This window comes from Staurois parvus, unplaced genomic scaffold (genome assembly GCF_062004578.1).
Source record: "Staurois parvus isolate SC_StPar_1 unplaced genomic scaffold, SC_StPar_1.0 ptg000335l, whole genome shotgun sequence".
Taxonomy (NCBI): domain Eukaryota; kingdom Metazoa; phylum Chordata; class Amphibia; order Anura; family Ranidae; genus Staurois; species Staurois parvus.
Window position 1 is genome coordinate 552811 of NW_028318131.1, and position 27330 is coordinate 580140.

Genomic DNA, 27330 nt, shown 5'->3' on the forward strand with positions numbered 1-27330 from the left:
TGCGTAAAAAAAAATAAGTCTTTTCATGTTTTATTTTGTGGTGCACCCAAGGTCGTGAGAACTTTTCAGATCTGACATTTAACCAGAAACTTAAAGCGGTTATAAACCTCAAGACGTGAAATCTGATCAAAGCGTGTCCCTCTACAGTAATACAAATAAAAAGCAGCGCTAATCAACATGTGATATTCAATTAAAAATGGAATCGCATTGAGGAAAAGTGAAAACGGACAGACTTGATGGGACCACTCGGTCTTTTTCTGCCGTCACTTTTCTGTTTCTATGTGAAAAAATACGACAGAAAATAGAAATAAAGGTAGCGCTCTAACCAAATAATAATCATAAAAAGCATCATTATTGTTATTATACAGCATTTATATATTATTATTATTATAATACAGGATTTGTATAACGCCAACAGTTTGCTCAGCGCTTTACAATATAACGGGAGACAATACAGCAACAATACAGTTCAATACAAGAGGGTTAGGAGGGCCCTGCTCTTTGGAGCTTACAATCTAGGATAAAAAAAAAATATATATATATATATATACACACACACAAAAAATGAAAAAAGTATCAAAAACTAAAATATAATCTTAATTGCCAATATAAACTTATTTCTTCAAACCAATAAATAGTGTCATAATAAAAAAATTATATAAATTCAGAAAAATCAATAAAATACATAAAAGTGTGCAATAATAGTGTCCTTGGATACAAAAAATATACGTGAAAACATCTTTTTATAAATTCATCAAATTCCAATGTGCGATATAATAAAAAGGTGTAAAACTTGAACTTCAGTGCGCTAAACTGTTGATATGCAAAACGCTGTGAAAAATCCACCACCGGATGAATTAAATCGACTCAGCAGAGCAACATGCCTGTCAAATTATAAACCAGCACATGTGATTCGATCTGCAGATTGATAGCCGGCAATAGGGAGGCGATTCAGTGAACATTAATATCTTGACATTAATAAAGGAAGAGAGAGGGAAGCTAATGGTGTAAAATCGTACGGCAACTTTATTCATAAAAACAGTCCATTGTATTACACTCACATTCCATAGTGTCAAAGCCGACACTAGCTTAAACATCTTATCCAGCACAAATTCAAAAAATTCAGCTGAGGCCGACATCTCAATGGGCGTGGTGACGTCACTCCAAGGCTCCACCCTATGCGTTTCGTCACTTGATGTCCTCACGGAGTGGATGGAAAAAAATAGGTGAGATATCTAAAATGTCAATAATAGATAACATTAAATAAGGTGTTCGTATAAATATGGCAAATATTCTATAACACAAAAATATCCATAGAGAGTAAAAAAAAGTTGACAGTGTCCTTCTTTAGAAGTCCTTCATCCAGGAAGAAATCCACAAAGTGTGAGAGAAGAGTTGTTATTCAGGATTTATATAGCGTCCACAGTGTGCGCAGCGCTTTACAAAATGAAGGTAGACATTACAGTGACAATACAATTTGGTACAAGAGGAAGTAGAGGGCCCGGCTTGTCAGAGCTTACAATCTAGGACACGGGTGTCAAACTGGTGGCTCTCCAGCTGTTTCCATACTACAAGTCCCATGAGGCATTGCAAGATTGACAGTTACAAGCATGACTTCCAAAGTCAGAGGCATGATTGGACTTGTAGTTTGGCAACAGCTGGAGGGCCGCCAGTTTTGACACCCCTGATCTAGGAGATGACATTTACTGCTTAGTAAACAAGTAGTAAAGGAGATTCCACCAACACGTGACAAGGTTCAAAGTGCCTCTTACCAGATCAGATGGACCATCCAATTATAGCAGTTTGTTGTGTATGGGGCTGTGTAGTGGCAGACCAGTCAGGGTGCCCATGCTGACCCATGTCTACAACCAAAATCGCAAACAACAGGCACATCAGAACTGGACCATGGAGCAATGGAAGAAGGTGTTTTTGACGTGTTGACTTGGCCTCTAAATTCTCCAAATCTCAATCCAATCAAGCATTTGGGGGATGTTCTGGAAAAATAAGTCTGATCCATGGAGGTCCCACCTCACAACTTACAGGACTTCAAGGATCTTCTACTGACGGCTTGGTGCCAGATACCACAACGTACCTTCAGAGGTCTAGTGGAGTCCATGGCTCAACAGGTCGGGGCTGGTGCCAAAAGAGGGACCTACTCAATATCAGGTGTGTGGTCATGTTATGGCTGATCGGTAAATACATGAACTGGTTTACTTGGCAGAGGAATAGGGCTCATTCACACTAGAATTTCATCCCCATACACCGCAGTGGACCTGATGTGAGGTGCACTGCAAACAAATGCAATCAACCTCAATGCAATGTTACGGTGTGGACAAGGCACCTAGTATACAATCGTTTTCTATCTGGCCTTGCAATCAGTCAGGATTAATGCAGATCACTGCACATTGTGTAAATGAGCCCTTAGGCCAGGTTCACATGTGTGGCCGTACGGGCACGAGAGCCCATTTATTTGAATGGACTCCCGTTGCCCCGGAACACGCAGGGAAGAAGTCCCTGCACTTCTTCGGGAAACGCAGCCCACACGGGAACCGCGGTTCCCAGTACAGTTGCGATTTCCACTGTGGGCAGCATGCCACTAGAATTAATGGCATCCGCCAGTGGGTCCCGCATTCCTCTTGCAGATGGTGCGGCTGCAGGTACTTTTGTGCGGATCCCTCGGCGTCACCACCCGCACAGATGTGAATCAAGCCTGATCGCTTATGTAGGGAAGGGTTCAACCCGTCACAGTTTGTTTTATCATGTCTGTATCCTGTTGGGTAGATCTTCCTTCACTATCTGTCCCGGAGACACAAGAGGAGCTGATATGTAATCATTACAAGGTGAAGAGATTTCCCTTCTTGGAGAGTTGTCATCAGAGCAGGTGTCCCCATAGGAAAATGAACCCCATGTACACGAGTAGCTCCTAAACCCGAGTTTAGGAGCTTTTAGCATTTTTTTGTCAAAGCTCCTAAACTTGACTCCATAGAAGCCTATGGGTCCATGTACACACAGGCTTTTAGCAGAGTTTAGGAGCTGCTGTGTTTAGGTGAGGTTAAACCTTCCTTTCCTGAATGCAGAAGAATCACGTTCAGGATAGGAACGTTTTGACCACTGGCCGTTGGAAAACGCAAAACGTGGCATAATCAAGGCACCGCAGCTGCTGCGGATTTGCCATGATTCGCGGTTTCCTGCGGTCATGGTAGGCTTGTGTACATGGAGCCTAAAAGTTTTGATTTCCTATCAATTTATGCCTCAGTGGGAACAGTCAGCAGGACAAATAGGGAGTGTGAAAATACCTACTGGGGGCACAAACAGCAATGAAAATCTACTAGGGATGGTAATATTGCCCTACTCCATCCGAAACTTAACCCCTTGGCCCCAGCGCCTCCCGGCCCTTTAAGGGTTCCAGAAGATGGGAGGAGGGTTTTAGGGTCATGTGACCGCCGTGATTCGCTGTCACGGCAGTCACATGATCGGGAAAGGTCCCAATCGAGAGAGGAGATCGGGACCTTCCTGTGAGTACCAAACGTGTGTTCTGGGAGCGCGCAGGGCGCGTGCTCTCAGCACATGTTTTTTTTAATAGAACGCAAATGTGTGGCCGCTCGGCGTCTAGGCTCTATGCATAACCACTACATGACATGACATTTTTTAAAAAAAGAACCTTTAGTATCACTTTAAAAATTGATCCGGCTATACATACACTTTAATTCTGCTCAGCTAGTTTTGTGATTCACCCATCCCTGATAACCCTGCACTGCCCATCAGATAACACCCCCCTCCCTTTCATTTTTCAATTTGTCACCTGAGGGGCCATTGGATTAGAAATGGGTTGTGTGAGATAGTCTCATTGGTTGCTGAGCCGGCAGGAGGAGGAAAGTTAAACAAAGTGGCTGGTGAGTGTATATTATGCTGTATACATGTAAACATCAGTCCTGAGCAGGGGTGGTAGGTTCCATGTATGCTGTATGCATGGAAAAGATGGTTCATGTGCATATAGAATACTTGAACCCTGTTGCTGCTCAGAGCCATCGTTTAAATCTTTGTAAAATGTATCCAGCGGCGGTGGCGGAGTTGCTGAATATCCACTGTTGATATGTTGGCACTGAGTAAGTCATTCGCACGTGCAGAATGACCTTGGCCTTCAGTCCTTCAGAATCGGTTGAGGTCATTCTTTTTATGTCCTTTTCCATCTTTATAAAGTTCCATTACCTTGTTACGCAGAACTTTTGACAGTTCTTTTCTGATCCCCATGGCTCAGTATCTAGTCTAGTCAGTGCTTCCACGTAAGAGCTAACAAACTCATTGACTATTTATACACTGACACTAATTGCAATTTCAAAAGCCACAGATGTGGGACATTAACCTCTAATTGGCATTGTAACCTACGTGTGTCACCTTGTGTGTCTGTACCAGGGGCGGACTGACAACTCATGGGGCCCCTGGGCAATAGGGGATCATGGGGCCCCTGTGTCCTTGCCCAAACTCAATAAAGCCTATGAAAAGGGTACCAGGGGCATCTCATGGGGCCCCCTACTGACCCTGGGCCCTCGGGCAGTGCCCGTGTTTCAAAATGGTCAGTCCACCCCTGGTCTGTACCAAGGCCAAACATTCCAGGGGGTGGAGACTTCTGATCCAGGGGGGTGGATACTTCTGATCCAGGGGGCAGATACTTCTGATCCAGGGGGCGGAGACTTCTGATCCAGGGGGGCGGAGACTTCTGATCCGGGCCATTTGGGTGATTTCTGTTATCATTATGATTTAAAAAGGAGCCAAACAACTATTTGATAAGAAATGGCTTCACATGATCATCATCCTTCAATAAAAGAGCATTTTGTGGCATGATCAGTCAGATTTTCAAAATCAATTCCAAAATTTCACAATTTCTGCCAAACTTTTGAGCACAACTGTATATGTGATGCAGGAAACGCAGTGCATCTTGTGCATTTCCTACACCGCATTGAAATTGCATGGCATTCATGCGATCTGATGCAGGGGGTCAATGTTAAATAATGGCACCCCCGAAGCAGCTCACAAAACACAGTGCGATTGCCTGAAATTGGATCGCATGGGTGTTCAGCTGCGACCAAAAAAGGGGCCCAGAAACTGGTGCGAATGTGGTGCAATACAAAATGAATGGTTCAAATCGCACAGAATTGCACGTGTTTTGCACAGGTATGTGGTACGATTCCTGTGCAGATCGCATTCGCTGCGTCAGTGTGAACCGGGTTCAAAGAATGTTCTGGTTAGGGTGCCCATGGAATAAAGGTGAGTGTTTCACGCCTCATCAATAAATGGTAAGTACTGCGATGTTTGTCAGTGTCATGTTGCAGTATATTTGTTGTGGCGTTACTATGGGAACTGTCAACTATATAGGAGCTCAGTGATAGAGGGCAAGTGAGGTCTCATTGTCTGCTGTCCACCTAGATCGGGGTCTCCAAACTTCAGTCTGAGGGCCACATTGTATGCTTTAAAAGTGTTAGTTTGCTGAAACAAAAATCATTTTTATAAATGAACAAATAAACCAGCTCCAAGAGAAAACTTCACATTAGAAGCCCCCATCACACCAGAAGTCCTCCTTTCACAAAAGAGTTGGCTCTTCACATCAGAAGTCAACCTTCACATCTGAAGATCCCCCATCACATCAGAAGTCAACCTTCACATCTGAAGATCCCCCATCACATCAGAAGTCAACCTTCACATCTGAAGATCCCCCATCACATCAGAAGTCAACCTTCACATCTGAAGATCCCCCATCACATCACAAGTCAACCTTCACATCTGAAGATCCCCCATCACATCACAAGTCAACCTTCACATCTGAAGATCCCCCATCACATCACAAGTCAACCTTCACATCTGAAGATCCCCCATCACATCACAAGTCAACCTTCACATCTGAAGATCCCCCATCACATCACAAGTCAACCTTCACATCTGAAGATCCCCCATCACATCAGAAGTCACCTCTGCACAACAAAAGTGCCCCCCACCACATCAGAAGTTCCCCATCAGAAAAATAACTCACCTTTACATCAGAAGTCCCCCCTTCTATAAACGTCACCCCTTCACATCAGAAGCCCCCCACCACATCAGAAGTCACCCTTCCCATAAAAGTCACCCCTTCACATCAGAAGCCCCCCACCCATCACATCAGAAGTCACCCTTCCCATAAAAGTCACCCCTTCACAACAAAAGCCCCCCCCACCACATCAGAAGCCCCCCCATCAGAAAAAGAAGTCACTTTCACATCAGAAGTCTTCCCTCCCATAAAAGTTACCCCTTCACATCAGAAGCCCCCAGGGGCGGACTGACTACTCATGGGGCCCCCGGGCAATAGGGGATCATGGGGCCCCTGTGTCCTTGCCCAAACTCAAAAAAGCCTATGAAAAAGGTACCAGGGGCATCTCATGGGGCCCCCTACTGACCCCGGGCCCTCGGGCAGTGCCCGAGTTTCTAAATTGTCAGTCCGCCCCTGGAAGCCCCCCACCACATCAGAAGCCCCTCATCACATCAGAAGTCACCTTTCACATCAGATGCCCCTCATCACATCAGAATCCCCCCATCACATCAGAATCCCCCCATCACATCAGAAGCCCCCCTTCACATCAGAAGTCACCATTCACATCAGAAGCCCCCCCATCACAACAGAAGTCACTCTTCACACCAGAATCTCCCCATCACATCAGAGGTCACCCTTCACATCAGAAGCCCCCCTTCACAACAGAAGCCCACCATCACATCAGAAGTCACCCTTCACATCAGAAGCCCCCCCATCACATCAGAGGTCAGACTTCACATCAGAAGCCCCCCATCACAACAGAAGTCACCCTTCACATCAGAAGCCCCCCCATCACAACAGAAGTCACCCTTCACATCAGAAGCCCCCATCACAACAGAAATCACCCTTCACATCAGAAGCCCCCATCACAACAGAAATCACCCTTCACATCAGAAGCCCCCCCATCACATCAGAGGTCAGACTTCACATCAGAAGCCCCCCATCGCATCAGAAGTCACCCTTCACATCAGAAGCCCCCCCATCACATCAGAGGTCAGACTTCACATCAGAAGCCCCCCATCGCATCAGAAGTCACCCTTCACATCAGAAGCCCCCCATCACAACAGAAGTCACCCTTCACATCAGAAGCCCCCCATCACATCAGAAGCCCTCTCATCACACCAGAAGCCCTCTCATCACACCAGAAGCCCCCCATCACAACAGAAGTCACACTTCACATCAGAAGCCCCTCCATCACATCAGAAACCCTCTCATCACACCAGAAGCCCACCAGCACAACAGAAGCCCCCCATCACATCAGAAGTCACCCTTCACATCAGAAGCCCCCATCACATCAGAAGTCACCCTTTACATCAGAAGCCCCCCATCACAACAGAAGTCACCCTTCACATCAGAGGACCCTCCATCACATCAGAAGCCCCCCATCACATCAGAAACCCACCAGCACAACAGAAGTCACCCATCACATCAGAAGTCACCCATCACAACAGAAGCCCCCATCACATCAGAAGTCACCCTTCACATCAGAAGTCACCCTTCACATCAGAAGTCACCTTTCACAACAGAAACCCCCCATCACATCAGAAGTCACCCTTCACATCAGAAGTCACCCTTCACATCAGAAGCCCCCCATCACATCAGAAGTCACCATTCACATCAGAAGCCCCCCCCCCCCCATCACATCAGAAGTCACCCTTCACATCAGAAGTCACCCTTCACATCAGAAACCCCCCCATCACATCAGAAGTCACCCTTCACATCAGAAGTCACTCTTCACATCAGAAGTCACTCTTCACATCAGAAGCCCCCCATCACATCAGAAGTCACTCTTCACATCAGAAGCCCCCCATCACATCAGAAGTCACCCTTCACATCAGACGCCCCCCCCCCCATCACATCAGAAGTCACTCTTCACATCAGAAGCCCCCCCCATCACAACAGAAGCCCCCCATCACAACAGAAGTCACCCTTCACATCAGAAGCCCCCCATCACATCAGAAGCCCCCCATCACATTATAAGCCCTCTCATCACACCAGAAGCCCACCATCACAACAGAAGCCCCCCTATTACATCAGAAGCCCACTATCACATCAGAAGTCCCCCTTCCCATAAGTCACTCTTCACAACAGAAGTCCCCCACCACATCAGAACCCCCCCCCCCATCACATCAGAAGTCACTCTTCACACCAGAAGCCCCCCCATCACAACAGGAGCCCCCCATCACAACAGAAGTCACCCTTCACATCAGAAGCCCCCCATCACATCAGAAGCCCACCATCACAACAGAAGTCACCCTTCACATCAGAAGCCCCTCCATCACATTAGAAGCCCACCATCACAACAGGAGCCCCCCATCACAACAGAAGTCGCCCTTCACATCAGAAGCCCCCCATCACATCAGAAGCCCCCCATCACAACAGAAGCCCACCATCACAACAGAAGTCACCCTTCACATCAGAAGCCCCCCCATCACATTAGAAGCTCTCTCATCACACCAGAAGCCCACCATCACAACAGAAGCCCACCTATCACAACAGAAGCCCACCTATCACATCAGAAGTCCCCCTTCCCATAAAAGTCACTCTTCACAACAGAAGTCCCCCACCACATCAGAAACCCCCCCATCACATCAGAAGTTGTCCTTCACATCAGATGCCCCCCCATCACATCAGAATCCCCCCAACACAACAGAAGTCACCCTTCAAATAAGATTCACCCCTTCACATCAGAAGCCCCCATCACATCAGAAATAATCTTTTCACATAAGAGTTGCCCCTTCACATAAGAAGCCCCCCCCCCCCCCATCAAATCATTACATCAGAGTCCCAGCCCTCCCCCATTACATCAGTTTCCCCATCACCTTAGAGCCACCCATCCCCCATGCACACCAGAGTTCCTCCTTCACATCGGGACCAGGGGACCAGTAAAATCATATAGTGGGCCAGAGGTGGCCCCGGGGCCACAGTTTGGAGGCTCCTGGCTTAGATAAACATCGGTGAATATAATATTTCCATTTACAGTCCAGGTCTTCCTGTACATAGAGATGTGTAAAGAGGATGATCCCCGCCAAGGAGACGCACAAAGGAACCAATTATTGAACAAAGTATTATTATTATTATTATTATACAGTATTTATAAAGCGCCAATAGTTCGCTCAGCGCTGTACATTACAAAGGGGGACAGAACATGTGACAGAACAATACCAATACAATGCAAAACATGAGGGGATCGAGGGCCCTGCTCCTTGGAGCTTACAATCTAGGAGGGAGTGGATGGTGGTACAGGAGGAGATAGCTGTGGGGGATGGAGTGGTAGGAAGAGTGGAGGAGGTCAGCAAGTTAGCAGGGGGTGAGGTAGGCTTCCCTGAAGAGATGGGTTTTCAGGGTGCGCCTAAAGGAGAGGAGAGTAGGTGATAATCTGATGGGTTGGGGCAGGGAGTTCCAGAGGATGGGTGACACCCTGGAGAAGTCCTTGAGGCGGGCATGGGAGGAGGAGTCCAGGGAACTAGAGAGAAGGAGGTCTTGTGAGGAGCGGAGAGTGCGTGTTGGGCGGTACTTGGATATTAGGTCAGTGATGTAGTTCGGGGCAGTATGGTGGACGGCTTTGTACGTCAGTGTTAGGATTTTAAATTTGATCCGTTGCGCAATCGGAAGCCAGTGGAGGGATTGGCAGAGGGGGGTGGCGGAAATGGAGCGGTTGGAAAGGTGAATGAGTCTGGCAGCCGTATTCAGGATGGACTGAAGCGGGGATAGCCAGCGGCGAGGCAGGCCAGTGAGGAGGGAGTTGCAGTAGTCGAGTCGTGATATGATGATGGAGTGGATGAGCTGTTTAGTGGTTTCTGGGGTTAGGAACGTGCGGATTTTGGCGATGTTGCGGAGGTGGAGTCTGCACGAGTTTGTTAAAGATTGGACTTGGGGCTGGAAGGATAGGTTGGAGTCCAGAATGACACCAAGTACTCTGGCCTGCAGAGCGGGTTTGATATTGGCGTTGTTGGACATGATGGAGAAGTCAGTGGGGGGTGGTGTCCGGGCTGGGGGGGAAGACAAGGAGCTCGGTTTTGGAGAGATTCAGTTTAAGGAAGTGGAGCGACATCCAGTCTGATATGTCGCTCAGTAGGTGTGTGATTCAGGCAGAGACCAAGGGGGTGAGGTGGGGGGTTGAGAGATAGATTTGTGTGTCGTCGGCATAGAGGTGGTAGTTGAAGCCGTGAGAGTGTATGAGTTGGCCAAGGGAGGAGGTGTAGATGGAGAAGAGAAGGGGCCCAAGGACAGAGCCTTGAGGGACCCCAACAGAGAGGGGGAGTGAGGGGGAGGTGGTAGCATTATAGGTAACGCTGAAAGAGCGTTGTGACAGGTAGGATGAGAGCCAGGAGAGAGCAGAATCTCTGAGGCCGAGGGAGTGTAGTATATTGAGGAGGAGGGGGTGGTCAACTGTGTCGAAGGCCGCAGAGAGGTCAAGGAGTAGGAGTACTGAATAGTGGCCATTAGCTTTGGCGGTTAGAAGGTCGTTGGAGAGTTTGAGTAAGGCGGTTTCGGTGGAGTGTAGGGGGCGGAAGCCAGACTGTAGGGGATCGAGGAGGTTGTTGTCGTTGAGGTGAGAGCATAGGCGGGTGTAGACGAGACGCTCGAGGAGTTTAGATGTAAGTGGGAGCAGGGAGATGGGTCTGAGGTTGTTCGGGTCATTGGGGTCCAGGGAGGGCTTTTTAAGTATGGGGGTGATGTGTGCATGCTTCAGTGGGGAGGGGAAAGTGCCGGAGGAGAGGGAGAGATTAAAGATGTGGGTGAGGGAGCGTAGGATGGAGGGGGAGGGAGGTCGTAGGAGTTGTGAGGGGATAGGGTCGAGGGGGCAGGTGGTGAGGCGGGCATCAGAGAGGATCTTGGAGACTTCCTCGATGGTAGTAAGGTCAAAGGTGTGGAGTGTTGGGGGAGCTTCAGTATGAGGAATGTAGGGTGGGGTGGGAGTGGAGGTCAGAGCAGTGGTGGGGCCGTGGGAGAGGGGTGATGAGGGGGTAGCTGAGTGAGGGGGAACGGGGTTGGAGGGAGTTTGAGCAGTGACGAAGTCCCTGCGGGTAATGTCGAGGGGGAGGGGGGATGAGGGGGTAGCTGTGTGAGAGAGGACGGGTTGAGAGGGCGTGTGAGTTGCGGCAATGTCCTTGCGAATTGTGTCAATCTTGTTTTTGAAGTGATTGGCATAAATGTATATTATCAGCAAAGCTGAGTTACAGCTCAACAACCAATGAAAACTCGGCGCAGATTTATTTATTGATTATGGCTGACTCTGGGCGCAGATTTATTTATTGATCATGGCTGACTCTGGGCGCAGATTTATTTATTGATCATGGTTGACTCTGGGCGCAGATTTATTTATTGATCATGGTTGACTCTGGGCGCAGATTTATTTATTGATCATGGCTGACTCTGGGCACAGATTTATTTATTGATCATGGTTGACTCTGGGCGCAGATTTATTTATTGATCATGGTTGACTCTGGGCACAGATTTATTTATTGATCATGGCTGACTCTGGGCGCAGATTTATTTATTGATCATGGTTGACTCTGGGCACAGATTTATTTATTGATCATGGTTGACTCTGGGCGCAGATTTATTTATTGATCATGGCTGACTCTGGGCACAGATTTATTTATTGATCATGGTTGACTCTGGGCACAGATTTATTTATTGATCATGGCTGACTATGGGCACAGATTTATTTATTGATCATGGCTGACTCTGGGCACAGATTTATTTATTGATCATGGCTGACTCTGGGCACAGATTTATTTATTGATTATGGTTGACTATGGGCACAGTTTTATTTATTGATTATGCCTGACTCTGGGCACAATTATATTTATTGATTATGGCTGATCTGGGCGCAGATTTATTTATTGATTATGCCTGACTCTGGGCACAGATTTATTTATTGATTATGCCTGACTCTGGGCACAATTATATTTATTGATTATGGCTGATCTGGGCGCAGATTTATTTATTGATTATGCCTGACTCTGGGCACAGATTTATTTATTGATTATGGTTGACTCTGGGCACAGATTTATTTATTGATCATGGTTGACTCTGGGCACAGATTTATTTATTGATTATGGCTGACTCTGGGCACAGATTTATTTATTGATCATGGCTGACTCTGGGCACAGATTTATTTATTGATTATGGCTGACTCTGGGCACAGATTTATTTATTGATTATGGTTGACTATGGGCACAGTTTTATTTATTGATTATGCCTGACTCTGGGCACAATTATATTTATTGATTATTTCTGATCTGGGCGCAGATTTATTTATTGATTATGCCTGACTCTGGGCACAGATTTATTTATTGATTATGGCTGATCTGGGCGCAGATTTATTTATTAATTATGGTTGACTCTGGGCACAGATTTATTTATTAATTATGGTTGACTCTGGGCACAGATTTATTTATTGATTATGGCTGACTCTGGGCACAGTTTTATTTATTGATTATGGCTGACTCTGGATGCAGTTTTATTTATTTATTATGGCTGACTATGGGCACAGTTTTATTTATTGATCATGGTTAACTCTGGGCACAGTTTTATTTATTAATTATGGCTAACTTTGGGCACAGTTTTAGTTATTTCTGTTGATTGTTTTTATTCGCAGTACATGATTACGGCTAACTCTGGGCACAGTTTTATTTATTGATTATGGCTGACTCTCTGCACAGTTTTATTTATTATGGCTGACTATGGGCGCAGTTTTATTTATTGATTAAGGCTGACTCTGGGCACAGTTTTGTTTATTGATTATGGTTGACTCTGGGCACAGTTTTATTTATTGATTATGGTTTACTCTGGGCGCAGTTTTATTTATTGATTATGGCTGACTCTGGGCACAGTTTTATTTATTGATTATGGCTGACTCTGGGCACAGTTTTATTTATTGATTATGGCTAACTCTGTGCACAGTTTTATTGATTATGGCTGACTATGGGTACAGTTTTATTTATTGATTATGGTTGACTCTGGGCACAGTTTTATTTATTTCTGTTGATTGTTTTTACTCGTATTACATGATTATTGCAGACTCTGGGCACCTGTCTTGTCCTATAACTCAAACGGGATCTGCTGGTCACCAGGGTCTATCCTATACCCTTCCATAATCCTCGTATGAACACATTCCTATAGCATGCTGATATATTTATACGTCTTTGGATACAGAGCTCCTTCCTTCCGCACTTCCCATGCTGTTCTGTGTAATCCTACCTGCTCGGGGTTTATATAGTGCTTCATATAACAACACAGTCACTAGGCGGGTGTGCTAATTTTACAATGTCGCAGCAGACGGAGGCAGTGGATCACAGCTGTCAGCGATGGCCTCCCCCCCCCTGTTCACACAGAGAGTAGGATGACAGCGACTAAAGGAGCCGCCATATATAGCTGTGGTGTGGCTGGACGGTTACAATGATAGATGTTTGGGAAAACAGAGTGAAGCTATTGACTGTCCGACATGGAAGAAAAATATATTTTAAACAGATTTTAAAAATATTCTTCCCAAATATATTGACATATATTTGAAATACTACAATTTTGGCCATATTCAATATATTTTTATACTGTATATATATAAGCTGTACACTGACTACGTCACTTTGTGGCAAAGTGTCATTTCTTCAGTGTTGTCACATGAAAAGATAGAATCAAATATTTACAAAAATGTGAGGGGTGGACTCACTTCTGTGAGATACTGAGATACTATATATATATATATATATATATATACAGTCATGGCCGAAATTGTTGGCACCCTTGATATTTCTCCAGGAAATCATGTATTTCTCACGAAACGTATTGCATTAACACATGTTTTGCTATACACATGTTTATTCCCTTTGTGTGTATTGGGACAAAACAAAAAAAGGGAGGAAAGAAAGCAAATTCGACATAATGTCACACAAACCTCCAAAAATGGGCTGGACAAAAGTATTGGCACCCTTTCACAACTGCGGATAAATAAGAATGTTACAAGCATGTGATGCTCCTGTAAACTCACCTGGGGCAAGTAACAGGTGTGGGCAATATAGAAATCACACCTGAAAGCAGATAAAAAGGAGAGACGTTCACTTAACCTTTGCATTGTGTGTCTGTCTGTGCCACACTAAGCATGGACAACAGAAAGAGGAGACGAGAACTGTCTGAGGACCTGAGAACCAAAATTGTGGCAAAATATCAACAATCTCAAGGTTACAAGTCCATCTCCAGAGAACTAGATTTGCCTTTGTCCACAGTGCGCAACATTATCAAGAAGTTTGCAACCCATGGCACTGTAGCTAATCTCCCTGGTCGTGGACGGATGAGGAAAATTGATGAAAGATTGCAACGCAGAATAGTCCGGATGGTGGATAAGCAGCCCCAAACATGTTCCAAAGACATTCAAGCTGTCCTGCAGGCTCAGGGAGCATCAGTGTCAGCGCGAACTATCCGTCGACATTTAAATGAAATGAAACGCTATGGCAGGAGACCCAGGAGGACCCCACTGCTGACACAGAGACATAAAAAAGCAAGACTACAGTTTGCCAAAATGTACTTGAGTAAGCCAAAAGCCTTCTGGGAAAACGTCTTGTGGACAGATGAGACCAAGATAGAGCTTTTCGGTAAAGCACATCATTCTACTGTTTACCGAAAACGGAATGAGGCCTACAAAGAACAAAACACAGTACCTACGGTAAAATATGGTGGAGGTTCAATGATGTTTTGGGGTTGTTTTGCTGCCTCTGGCACTGGGTGCCTTGACTGTGTGCAAGGCATCATGAAATCTGAGGATTACCAAAGGATTTTGGGTCGCACTGTAGGGCCCAGTGTCAGAAAGCTGGGTTTGCGTCCAAGATCCTGGGTCTTCCAGCAGGACAATGACCCCAAACATACGTCAAAAAGCACTCAGAAATGGATGGCAAAGAAGCGCTGGAGAGTTCTGAAGTGGCCAGCAATGAGCCCAGATCTAAATCCCATTGAACACCTGTGGAGAGATCTTAAAATTGCTGTTGGGAAAAGGTGTCCTTCCAATAAGAGAGACCTGGAGCTGTTTGCAAAGGAAGAGTGGTCCAAAATTCCGGGTGAGAGGTGTCAGAAGCTTATTGATGGTTATAGGAAGCGACTGATTTCAGTTATGTTTTCCAAAGGGTGTGCAACCAAATATTAAGTTAAGGGTGCCAATACTTTTGTCCAGCCCATTTTTGGGGTTTTGTGTGACATTATGTCATATTTGCTTTTCTGCCTCTGTTTTATATTTGTTCCAATACATACAAAGGGAATAAACATGTGTATAGCAAAACATGTGTTAATGCAATACCTTTTTTGTGTGAAATACTTGATTTTCAGGAAAAATATCAAGGGTGCCAACAATTTCGGCCATGACTGTATATATATATATATACACACACACACACTATATGCTGAAATTCATTTTTTATAAATTACAAAATATATGAAAAATATTTTTAAAAATATATATTTTTTAAATATATTCTTCTGGTTTTTTTAACATATAAAAAAAAGTCATTTTACCATATATTTTTACATATATTTGTAAATGCATTCCAAAAATATAGATTCAATGTAGTTTTAAAGACATACGGTATATTTGAAAATGTATTTTTAAAAATATTTTATATATATATTGAAATATATTTTGAAATGTATTAAATACGGCCAAAATTGCAGTATTGCAAATATATGTCAATATATTTGGGAAGCATATTTTTAAAATATATTTAAAATATATTTTTCTTCAATGTGGGGTGGCAGCCAGATTCCTGCTGTCACATCTATTGTACATTGTTCGCTCGCTAAGATGACCTTTGAAATGCATGCATAGCAGATAACCAGGTCAAAGCTATCTTTAGCGCAATGTAGTCTTAACACATCATGGCGCGAGAAAAAAAAATTCGGCCTGTATGCAGACTAATTGAAACCTGATAGAATTCCCTATAGCTAGCTGTAAACCTGGCCTGAAATGTATCACAAAGTGGGATTGCTGTTTAGCAGGTGATGAAAAAAAATAGCGATCACACTGACACTGTGCCAAGGCTGGAATTCACATCCAGCAGTGAATCATAAACCAGCTTTTACTGAGGATTAATAAATCATTAAATCAGGGAAAAAAAATCATACTGGGCATGCTTTATCATCTATCACAGTGGTCCCCAAACTGCGGCCCGGGGGCCAGATGTGGCCCTATGCTTACTTTTATTCGGCCCTTGGGGCACTATTTTATCCACTGACACCAACGAAGGGGCACAATTCCTGCCAATGACACCAATGATAGGACACAATTCCTCCCATTGACAACAACAATGTGGCCCAATTTCTCCCAGTGACACTAACAATGGGGCCCAGTGACACCAATGGTGAGGCATATACCCTTCCAATGGCACCAAAAATGAAGCATTGTTTTTTCCAACTGAGGTCAGGACCTTTTCTACTAGCAATGGCCACGATCTGGCCCCCCTAAAGTCTGAAGGACAGTAAACTGGCCCTTTGTTTAGAAAGTTTGGAGACCCCTGATCTAGCAGTAACACTGTGAGATACTGTATATCTTTATTCATTTCAGGTACTTATATAGCGCCATCAATTTTCACAGCACTTTACATATATATTGTACATTCATATCAGTCCCTAACCCTCAAGGGGTGTACAATCTAAGGTCCCTAACTCACATTCATACATACACATACTATGGACAATTTAGACAGGAGCCATTTAACCTACCAGCATGTCTTTGGAGTGTGGGAGGAAACTGGAGTACCCAGAGGAATCCCACGCAGGAACAGGGAGAACATGCAAACTCCAGGCAGGTGGTACCATGGTTGGGATTTGAACCAACAACTATAGTACTGCCAGGCAGAAGTGCTGACCATTTAGCCACTGTGCTGCCCAAAACATAGGCCTTTTTTTATCACAGTTACATACAGTACCTTAAAAAGGGCATTGTACATGCCCTGTCTCATATCTTAAAGTGTTACTAAACCCTGGACCCTGCAATCAATCCAATAAAAACATAAAAAAAAAGCAAAGGTCTTTATAAATTCAGGCCGAAATGTATTCTGCTACATGTCTTTGGTAAAAAAAAATCCTAATGAGTGTATATTGACTGGTTTTCATGAAAGGTTTAGCGTCTACAAACTATGGGACATTGATTGTTTTTTTTTTATACTACTAATGATGGTGATCAGCAAATTATAGTGGGACTGTGATAGTGCAGCAGGCAATCTGACACTAACTGACACTGGGTGGGAACTGGCTGATACTGACATCACCAGTGGCACTAATACTATGATCAGTGATGATACTATACACTGTCACTGTACTAATAACGCTAGCTGGGAAGGGGGTTAACATGTCAGGTAATCAAGGGGTTAAGTGTGTGACTAACAAGTGTTAATTTGTGTAACGTGTACTGATTTTTCCAGAAATCTCTTTGTTTCTTCTCTCTTGCTTTGCAAGGATTATCAAAACAGGGCTCTGGGTTGTGATTGGACAAACACCCTGCTGTCGGCAGGCGGGGGCATGCGTGTGTGTTTTGTACCTAGAGGCCACCAACGTAAAGGTAAGTTGCTGTGCCTGTATGGGTCGCAGTACATTGCGATAGATTGGTAACAGCAGTCACAGATAATACAAAAATAGTCCATTAAAGAGCAAATTAAAAAAAAAACAGCTTTTACTGCATTCATCTTCAGCCACCCCACTGTCCCCCACAGTACTTCTTTCCTGCCACTAGATGTCCTTTAGGGTTGGATGACGGCCAGCATCACCTGATTAACTCCCTCTGTGCCCAGGCTGTCATAGGCCCGCCCTCAGCCTGCATTATAAACATCAGTTAAAAGGAGTTCCCAGGTTATCATGAAAAGGGATTGGGTGGTTTGGTGCATTACAGCTCGGGATGAGGAAGTGAGAAAAGTTTGGTTTGCAGAATATTTGACTATCCTAGCAGGAAATCTGTGAACCCAGAAAATATTGCTTTACCCCATTGATGTCTACAAGAGCTGAATCTTTTTTTTTTGTCTTTTTAGAAGCTAATTTACAACCCACTGTTAAAACAGTGCATGGGTACCCATTTGGAAGAAAAATATATTTGAAATATATTTAAAAAATATTCTTCCCAAATATATTGACTTATATTTGAAACACTACAATTTTGGCCATATTCTATATATATATATATATATATATATATATATATATATATATATATATATATATATACACACATATATATACTGCATGTTGAAATGCATTTTTATATATTACAAAATATATGAAAAATATTTTTTAAAATACATTTATTTTAAATATATTGTTCAAATTTTTTTTAACATATAAAAAAGTAATTTTAACATATATTTTTACATATACTTGTAAATGCATTCCAAAAATGTAGATTTGTATATGTTAAAGATATACGGCATATTTGACAATTTAATTTTAAAAATACTTTTCATATATTTTGTAAAAACGCATTTCACCATACAGTGTGTGTATGTATATATATATATATATATATATATATATATATATATATATATTGTAATATTGTAATATATTTTGAAATATATTGAATATGGCCAAAATTGTAGTAGTTCAAATATATGTCAATATATTTGGGAAGAATATTTTTTAAATATATTTCAAATATATTTTTCTTCCATGTGGGTAGCTGAGCATTGTCGTGGGGAAAATGCCCCCAATTTGTTTTTTTAAATACCAATCAGCAGGAAGAAGGTCTTTTAATTGCTTAAAGGGTGTGAAAAAGTAAGAAGAGTCACTCATGTGCCCTGTCCTTATTCCCCTAGTGGTGGGGGCAACAGAACATATTTGGTTACTGACATCGCCCATAATCCCCATGTCACATACCTGGTCGGAGGAAGTGACTAGAGGGCTTTCTTTGCAGCTAAGCGCTGAGCACCCCTGAAGGTGATCAAAGAAGCCCTGGAAGGTTACTGGACAAGGCATCAGCGGAAGCACTGGAACCTCGAGATGAGAGATGGGCCACTGACAGCAACAAGAGGTCAGGACTGGCAGAGTAGAACTGAAGTGGTGCAGTCAGGATCAAAGCCGTCAAGTGTAATGCATGGAGGATCAAGCATAGAAAGAGGAAAGAGAACAGTCAAGACTGAACCGAGGTCATGCACAGGAGCCAGGTGGATGGCCAGGAGGGTAGTCAGAACAGCAATCCAGAGTCATACATGGGTGGTCAGAAGAGGCAGAGTCTCTAAGAGTAAGCCAAGGTCAGAATCAGGCAGAAGATGGGTCCAGAAGCAAGCCGAGTTGGTGACAGGAATTCCAAGGAGCACTGGGGAGTTTTGGTGTCGATCTTGAATGAGAGCATGTGCCAGTGCAAATCCCTGCTTCTGCACACAAGGGAGCATGATGGGGCATTCCTAACATGCCTGCACGCATTCCCGTGCAAATGAGCATGGCCATGCAGGCTACCGGCAATGGTGCCAGGTCTTTGCTCCAGCGCATGTGCACCTTTAATCTCAGTAGTGTCCTTGTGTGTCCTGTTTACAAACAGAAGCCAGGGGTTTGGGCAGGCCAACTGGCCTAATTTACCAAACTGACCATGAGTTTGACCCAAACCCAAAGCTCACCCCTAATTACAGCAACCAATGCATGCCCTCAAGGCTTAATTTTTAAGTTTGACTGAGGTTGTACCCCTCACAGTGTACAAGTACTGTAATTGCTGAGTTCTTTATTCTGCTTTCTCTGGGTTAGGGAGCCTTGTATTTAGCTTTCTATTTCTGAGGTCTATAGCAGTTTTTGACCTGAAAGAGTAGCTGAGCATGTCTGTGGAAAATCAATGAACTAAATATGCCTCCGGGACAGCGAGAGAAAGCGGACTGCGGGGATTGGCGTATACAGATTCGGTATCAGTAGGTCATTGGTACAGTTCAATTTGCAGCTCCCACATTCTGGATTCTGTGTCCTCGGTGCTAATGAAAAATATTGACCAAGGTTGACCTCCACTCGCTGATGAAATGTATTCAGAGGGCTTCTCGGGACAGTAGGATTTGTTTTTTTGTTAATTAGCATCGCCCATGAACAATTTGAAACTGACCTCTTTGGATGGTCATAGGATGCAAGGTTCCCTTTCATTGCTAATTATAATTGCCCTGGAACAGGTTGAATTCGACCCCTTTGGGTGTTCAGAGGTTGCAATGATCCCCTTCACTAACTGGATTGCTCAGAACAGTTTGAAATTGACCCCTTTGGATGGCCATAGGATTCAAGGATCCCTTTCAAGGATAAGTATAATTACCCAGAAATAGGTTCAACATAACCTCTTTGGATGGCCAGATGTCGCAATGATCCCTTTCACTGATAGGATTGCCCAAGAACAGGTTGAAATTGACCTCTTTGGATGGATATAGGATGCAAGGATCTCTTTCAATGATAATTATAATTACACAGGAATAGGTTGAACGCAACCCCTTTGGATGGCCAGACGTTGCAATGATCCCTTTCACTGATAGGGTTGCCCAAGAACAGGTTGAAATTGACCTCTTTGGATGGCCACAGGATGCAAGGATCCTTCTGACTGATAATTAGGATTGCCCAGGAAGAGTTTGAAACTGACCCCTTTGGATGGCCACAGGATGCAAGGATCCCTTTCAATGATAATTATAATTACCCAGGAATAGGTTGAACGTAACCCCTTTGGATGACCAGACATTGCAATGATCCCTTTCACTGATAGGATTGCCCATGAACTGGTTAAAATTGACCTCTTTGGATGACCCAAGGATGCAAGGATCCTTTTCACTGATATTTAGGGTTGCCCAGGAAGAGTTTGAAATTGACCCCTTTCGATGGCTACAAGATGCAAGGAACCCTTTCAATGATAAATAATGATAATTAAGGATTGTCCAGAAACACTCTAATATTAACCCCTTTTGATGGGCACAGGACACAAGGATCCCCTTGCCTATATCTACATAAAATTTTTGTGCCCATTAGATTAGAGTTTTGCTTTAACAGAGATGGCAAGGGCATCCAAATCTGTAATGGCAGCACAATTGTTATGTGACTGAAAGGAAGGGAGAGACTGATTAGAGTTCAGCTTTCCACTAATTGTTGTGCCATTGCCTGGGCTCTCATGCAAGGAAGTGGCTGCCGTGTCACGAAAACCTCATAGGAAATTTCCACAGTCAACCAATTTTCCGTAATCCTCGTTCTCAAATCCCAAAATGGAACTGAGATTTTAGTCATTAGTAATCATCCTCGCCTGTTTTCACATTTCGTGTCGCCATTCTGAAAATGTTATCCTTCTGGTTTATGCCCTATAAAGTATTTCTTCAGTAACTGGCAGGTGTGTGCACAGAGGGGAAAATATAGCGTGCAAAAGCTACAGACAAAATAATTTTTTTTCTTACAGGAGGGGGCAAAAAAAATCAGCAAAAAAAAACCCACAAAAAAAATTTGGCAAAATCTTTTTTTCAGAACAAAAGAAAATATTAGAAAAAATGTTTTCTTGAAAATCTCATTAAGGGAAGCATGTTACTGTTTATTACCCCGTACCTTATATTATTACTACAGTGTTCTCTACATTTTTTGTGGATGTGGCTTAAAAAAAAAAAGTTTCCCACGTACCTGAATTCCTGATATTTTCCATGTGGTAAGAGGGAATTCAGCAAGTGTTTTGTTAATGCCGTGCTCATGAATACTAAGCATCAAAAATGACAAAAAGCGGAAAGGGCCAGGAGGACTTTGCCAAACAAAGCTTCAGAAAAAGGCACAAAAAAAAAAAATTAATTATGAAAAAATTAGAAAATGCAGCACAGGTGTTGGAAGCGCAGAGTGTGAATGTCAGACCTCGAGTGTACAAAGGTCATAAAGCTGAGCAATCCAAAATGAACATATGATGGGAAAACACAAAAATCAACGTAGTCTTCGATGAGAAAATCCCTGCTTCTCACCAGTGTCCCTATTGGAAGGTTTCCCCTTTATTCCTGTTCTGGTGACACAAATTTGGCATTTTTTTGACTCTCTGTGATAATGGACAAACAGAGAGGGGGAATCTCCCTAACAGACTTGACAGACAGGAGGGGGCAGGGCCAAGCTTGACTTTTAATAGGAAAAGGATTTTCCCATAACTTCAGCTGCCTGTACATCTGGATTTGGTGATTGTTGTGGGTGGCCAGTAACCCTCTGCTCTGCGTTTCTTCTTTCTAAAGTTTGTGACAGGGTCACTTGAATGGGAGATTCTGTGTTTAGAACAGAGCAGACACAAGCCAGGACTCTGCGTGCTGTATTGTATTTTTATAACCGGCATGCCTTGGCACGGTTCCAGGGACACACGTTGAGTGATGAGAGCCGACCAAGGGCCGGGAATACCATTGGGCCACATAGCATACTCGCTCACCGGATTCCACGCTATAAATACCTGATATTTAAAAAGCAATGCGAACGGAGCGCGGCGGGCCCGGGAGGCCGGTCACCAATCATCTTTCACGAGCTGTAAAGAAAATAAATTATATTCAACCCAAACTATAGATAGACACGGTAGAGGGATGGCGCTATACAACAGCAACACCACTGGTTTACTAAGAGACTGCCCTCTAGGCCAACAGGCGACAGCACATAGTGAACACGGAGCATACAACGACGTGCTTCCTTCCTCTAGTAAAAACAGCTTTAAGGAAAACCTGGCATGGAAATAATATGTAGGCTCCCATTGCCGAGGTCTGAACTCTGGGTCACCCTCTTTCAACCAACAGCTCGCTATTGTACTGTGCGACTTCACGACCAATATTGGTGGGATGTGTAGATAACATGGCAAAGTCACATGACCAATGCCAAAGCCCATTAGAAATGGTAGCTGTGTTCTTGAAGGACTGCATGCCTTCCCAACCAGACACCTGCTGGTATAATAAAGTGTTGCATCCTTCTTTTGATTGGCTGTCTCAAACACAAGACTTTTACTCATGCATCCCCCAACAGTGCTGGAATATCCTGCACCACTCCCCAGCCTCAGGCATCATGGATTTCATCAACCCCCAATTTACATCAGGAACAAACATTGAGCCACACAACATTTCTTCCTCTGCAAACGCCACAGAGATGCTCTTACTGACGCGCTTCGCCTCCTGCCAAGGCTTAATTGTGGAGTTATGAGTAGATTGCGATTTAGCCCCTGCGGAGGCAAAACATGTCAAAAAGAAGTGGGCTGTGTGTCTCATTTTTACCGTAAGGTTTTGTTTGCAGTGGAGGAAACAGATTTTTGTAAGCTTTCGTAAGCTTTTTATCCCAGAGGCAACTTTAGAAATAATTTTCAGGTCTCGGGGAACCTCTGCTTAAATCAAATCAATGGTGATCAGTGGGGAAAATGCTCCTTACATTGGTGGTCAGAAGGCCACCCTTACAGACATCTAGAAATATCAGTGATGTTGACCACCTACAGTTGCAAGAAAAAGTATGTGAACCCCTTGGGATTACGTGGAGTTTTGCATGAATTGGGCATAAAATGTGCTCTGAACGTCATCTAAGTCACAACAATAGAAGAACACAGTCTGCTGAACATAATACTACACAAACATTAGATGTTGCCATGGTTTAATTGCACATAACATGTAAACATTCACAGTGCAGGGAGGAAAAAGTATGTGAACCTTTGGACTTAATAACTGGTTGACTCTCCTTTGGCAGCAATAACCTCAACCAAACGTTTCCTGTAGTTGCTGATCAGACCTGCACAACGATCTGGAGTCATTTTGGACCACTCCTCTTCACAAAACTGTTTCAGTGTAGCAATATTCTTGGGATGTCTGGTGTGAATCGCTTCTTAAGGTCATGCCACAGCATTTGAATCGGGTTGAGGTCAGGACTCTGACTGGGCCACTCCAGAAGGCGTATTCTGTGCTGTTGCAGCCATTGTTTTGTTGAATGACTTGTATGCTTTGGGTCATTGTCCTGTTGCATCACCCATCCTCTGCGGAGCTTCAGTTGGCGGACAGATGGTCGTACGTTTTCCTGCAAAATGTCTTGATAAACTCTGGAATTCATTTTCCCATCAATGACAACAATCCGTCCAGGCCCTGAGGCAGCAAAGCAGCCCCAAACCATGATGCTCCCTCCGCCATGTTTTACAGTGGGGATGAGGTTTTGATGTTGGTGTGCTGTGCCTTTTTTTCTCCACACATAGTGTTGTGTGTTCTTCCCAAACAACTCAATCTTGGTTTCATCTGTCCACAGTATATTTTGCCAGTAGTGCTGTGGAACATCCAGGTGCTCTTTTGCAAACTTCAAATGTGCTGCAATCTTCTTTTTGGACAGCAATGGCTTCCTCCGTGGTGTCCTCCCATGTACTCCATTCTTGTTTAATGTTTTCCTTATTGTAGATGTGTCAACAAAAATGTTAGCATGTGCCAGAGATTTCTGTAGGTCTTTAGCTGACACTCTGGGATTCTTCTTTACCTCATGCAGCATTCTGCGCTGTGCTCTTGCAGTCATTTTTACAGGACGACCGCGCCTAGGGAGAGTAGCAACAGTGCTAAACTTTCTCCATTTGTAGACAGTCTGTCTTACCGTGGACACATGAACATCAAGGCTTTTGGGGATACTTTTGTAATCCTTTCCAGCTTCATGCAAGTCAACAATTCTTGATCGTAGGTCTTCTGAGAGCTCTTTTCTGCGAGGCATGGTTCACATCAGACAGTGCTTCTTGAAACCAGTAAACCCAAAACAGGTGTGTGTTTTTTAAGGGCAGGACAGCTGTCAGCAACACATCCAATATCATCACACTGATTGGAGTCAAGGTTGGCTCACTCCTGGCTCCAATTAGCTCTGGGAGAAGTCATTAAGCTAGGGCCTCACATACTTTTTCCTCCCTGCACTGTGAATGTTTACATGTTATGTGGAATTAAACCATGGCAACATCTAATGTTTGTGTAGTATTATGTTCAGCAGACTGTGTTCCTCTATTGTTGTGACTTAGATGACGTTCAGAGCACATTTTATGCCCAATTCATGCAAAACTCCACGTAATCCCAAGGGGTTCACATACTTTTTCTTGCAACTGTAACTATGTGGGCAGCATCAAATGGAAGCTCAGTCAGTCACAGCTCAGGGAACACCAAGCAACCTCTGGAGGAACCAAAGAGTTCCTCAGAACCCTGGTTGAGAATTACTTGCATTGAGCTTGCCCCATAAGATATCTTGAATCACATGCAAACCATGTTTCCTGATATCTCCATGGCAGTACAGATGGGTTTACTCCACTCCATGCTCAACCCTTCCAGAAAGTCTATCTATAAAATTGAGTCCTATCCAGGCAAGGGTGTTCCTTTTTTATTCTCCTGTCCCAGGACAAAGATACATTACCTACCTCTGTAAATCTGGGGTACAGAGTTTCAGATGATGTGCCTTTAATCAAAGTCTTCTGAGTATCAGCTGCTTCCAGGGTTTCTAACTGGCTAATTGCCCCTTTTGGCTGCCGTGATGTTCTCTGTTGTATTGAGGTATGGTCCCCTGGGGCTTGCTGACCCCTTTCTACAGTTTCTGCCCAAAAGAATCTTCCTCATTCCAAGTCTAGACTTTCTACCAGGTTCCATGTCATTGAAGAACTAGTCTTACCAAGCTTCACCACACAAGAGGACAACCAAGTGCATCCACTCAATGTGGGCAAAATCTCAAAAGTTCTTATACAGTCAAGAAAGTCTGAACAACTGTTTGGGATTCCTACAGGAAGAAATAAGGGCAAGCAGGCTTCCCTGGAGCAAAGTCAATAACCACGCCTATATGGCAAAGAAGGGGTGACTGCTCAATGGGCTGTATGTCCATTTCATGGGTGTGAAGGATATCAGTCAACACTATCTGCACCATATAATTGTCACCAAACACTTTCCTGTCTCATTATCGAGTAGATTTGGCTGCAGTCGAGTTTGTACAATAAGTATTGTCTGCTGTTTCCAAGGCTACATGTATACTGGAATTGCAAGAGACAATAACTCTACTGGCAGCAGAAAAACCCTAACATGCCAAAAACGCATGTAAACGAGGGAATGTGTTTAGCGCTTGGATGTTTATTCATTTCATTGGCCAGAGTACTTGCTATTGAAAGTAACTTCTTTTGGCCAAAACATTCCTCTCCTGAATGCAATTCTTCTGTGTTCAGGAGAGGGACATTTAACTGCCCCTAAACTCTGCTGCTGCTGCTAAACTCTGACAAAAGCCTATTCATGCATGGACACAGTTGAGTTGAGTTCAGGGGCTTTGGCAAAAAAACCACTCAAAGCACCTAAACTCACGTTTAGGAGCAGCAGTGTACATGAGGCCTTAAAGGTTAAAGTTGGCCATGCACTCAGCAAATTTTGGCTGGTTCTTGATGAATTTGTGGTAGTGATTTCCCAAGCATTAGATTTCAGGAAAATTGATTACCAAAGCTTACCATAATTTTTCTTTCCTGGCTGTCTCAATGTCATCACACAAGCCCACATTGAGTAGGAGTACTTAGTTACCCTCCTAGGGTGGGACTCAAATTTTCTGATCAATGTCCTGGAGGGGTTGAGCATGGGGTTATGTCATGGTAGGATGAGAGGAGGTAAAAGGCCTGTTGGTGAAACGAATGGAAGAGGCACCCATTGTGCTGTGTCTAAGGATGGGTCTGGGTCATCAGGTTAGGTGAACATCAAATAGCTTTATTTCACCATAAAATGCATTTCATGGCTTTAACTCGCCACTTCCTCAGTTTACGGTGAAACACAAATGTTTAACATTTTTTGGTTTACTCTTCCACCCGAGTGTGTCATTTTTTTCTATTATTTTTCATCATGCATTATAAGGGCTCTCCCACCTTTCCTCTCTTTTTTTCCGGTGGATCTCTTAGGTCTTTTTATGGGTCTCCAATCTGCTTTTTCTGTCCAACAACTTGGACCTTTGAGGACCACCACCACTTGAATCCCCAATCCACATGTGATGCCTTGAAGATAAGAAAGGAAAATTACGGTAAGCATTGGTAGTCAATTTTCCGATGTTGTCTTACCGGCCTAATCGTTAGGGAGGTGGATCTCCACACCATTCCTATGAGGACAGTATAAATAAAAACCCGTCCTATCTCTCCTCTATAAACCTGTAAACTACATTTGCTCCCTGATGCCTTCTGTGGCAGGATATATAAATGGTAATCAGAGACGGCCAAAGAGCCCAGTGACGCAATACAGTATTTAATAGACCGGCAGAAGACATTTCAGGAACCGTCAATCTCATGTTTAATTTGTCCTTAAATTCAGCCGTATCTCAAATGACTCATTTACCGTATGAGATGCTTGTTTTGG

At 43.8% G+C, this 27330-nt stretch overlaps 1 long non-coding RNA gene across 1 annotated transcript; it reads right to left on the reverse strand.

Moving 5' to 3' along the window:
* Window positions 1–1024: 1024 nt before the first annotated feature.
* LOC149457093 (uncharacterized) lies at window positions 1025–27131 on the reverse strand. The gene is made up of 4 exons (XR_016313749.1): window positions 27039–27131; window positions 26850–26975; window positions 22443–22514; window positions 1025–1235 (listed from the first exon to the last, which is right to left on the reverse strand). It is a non-coding gene; the product is annotated as an uncharacterized LOC149457093 (long non-coding RNA).
* Between the last annotated feature and the right edge of the window lie 199 nt (window positions 27132–27330).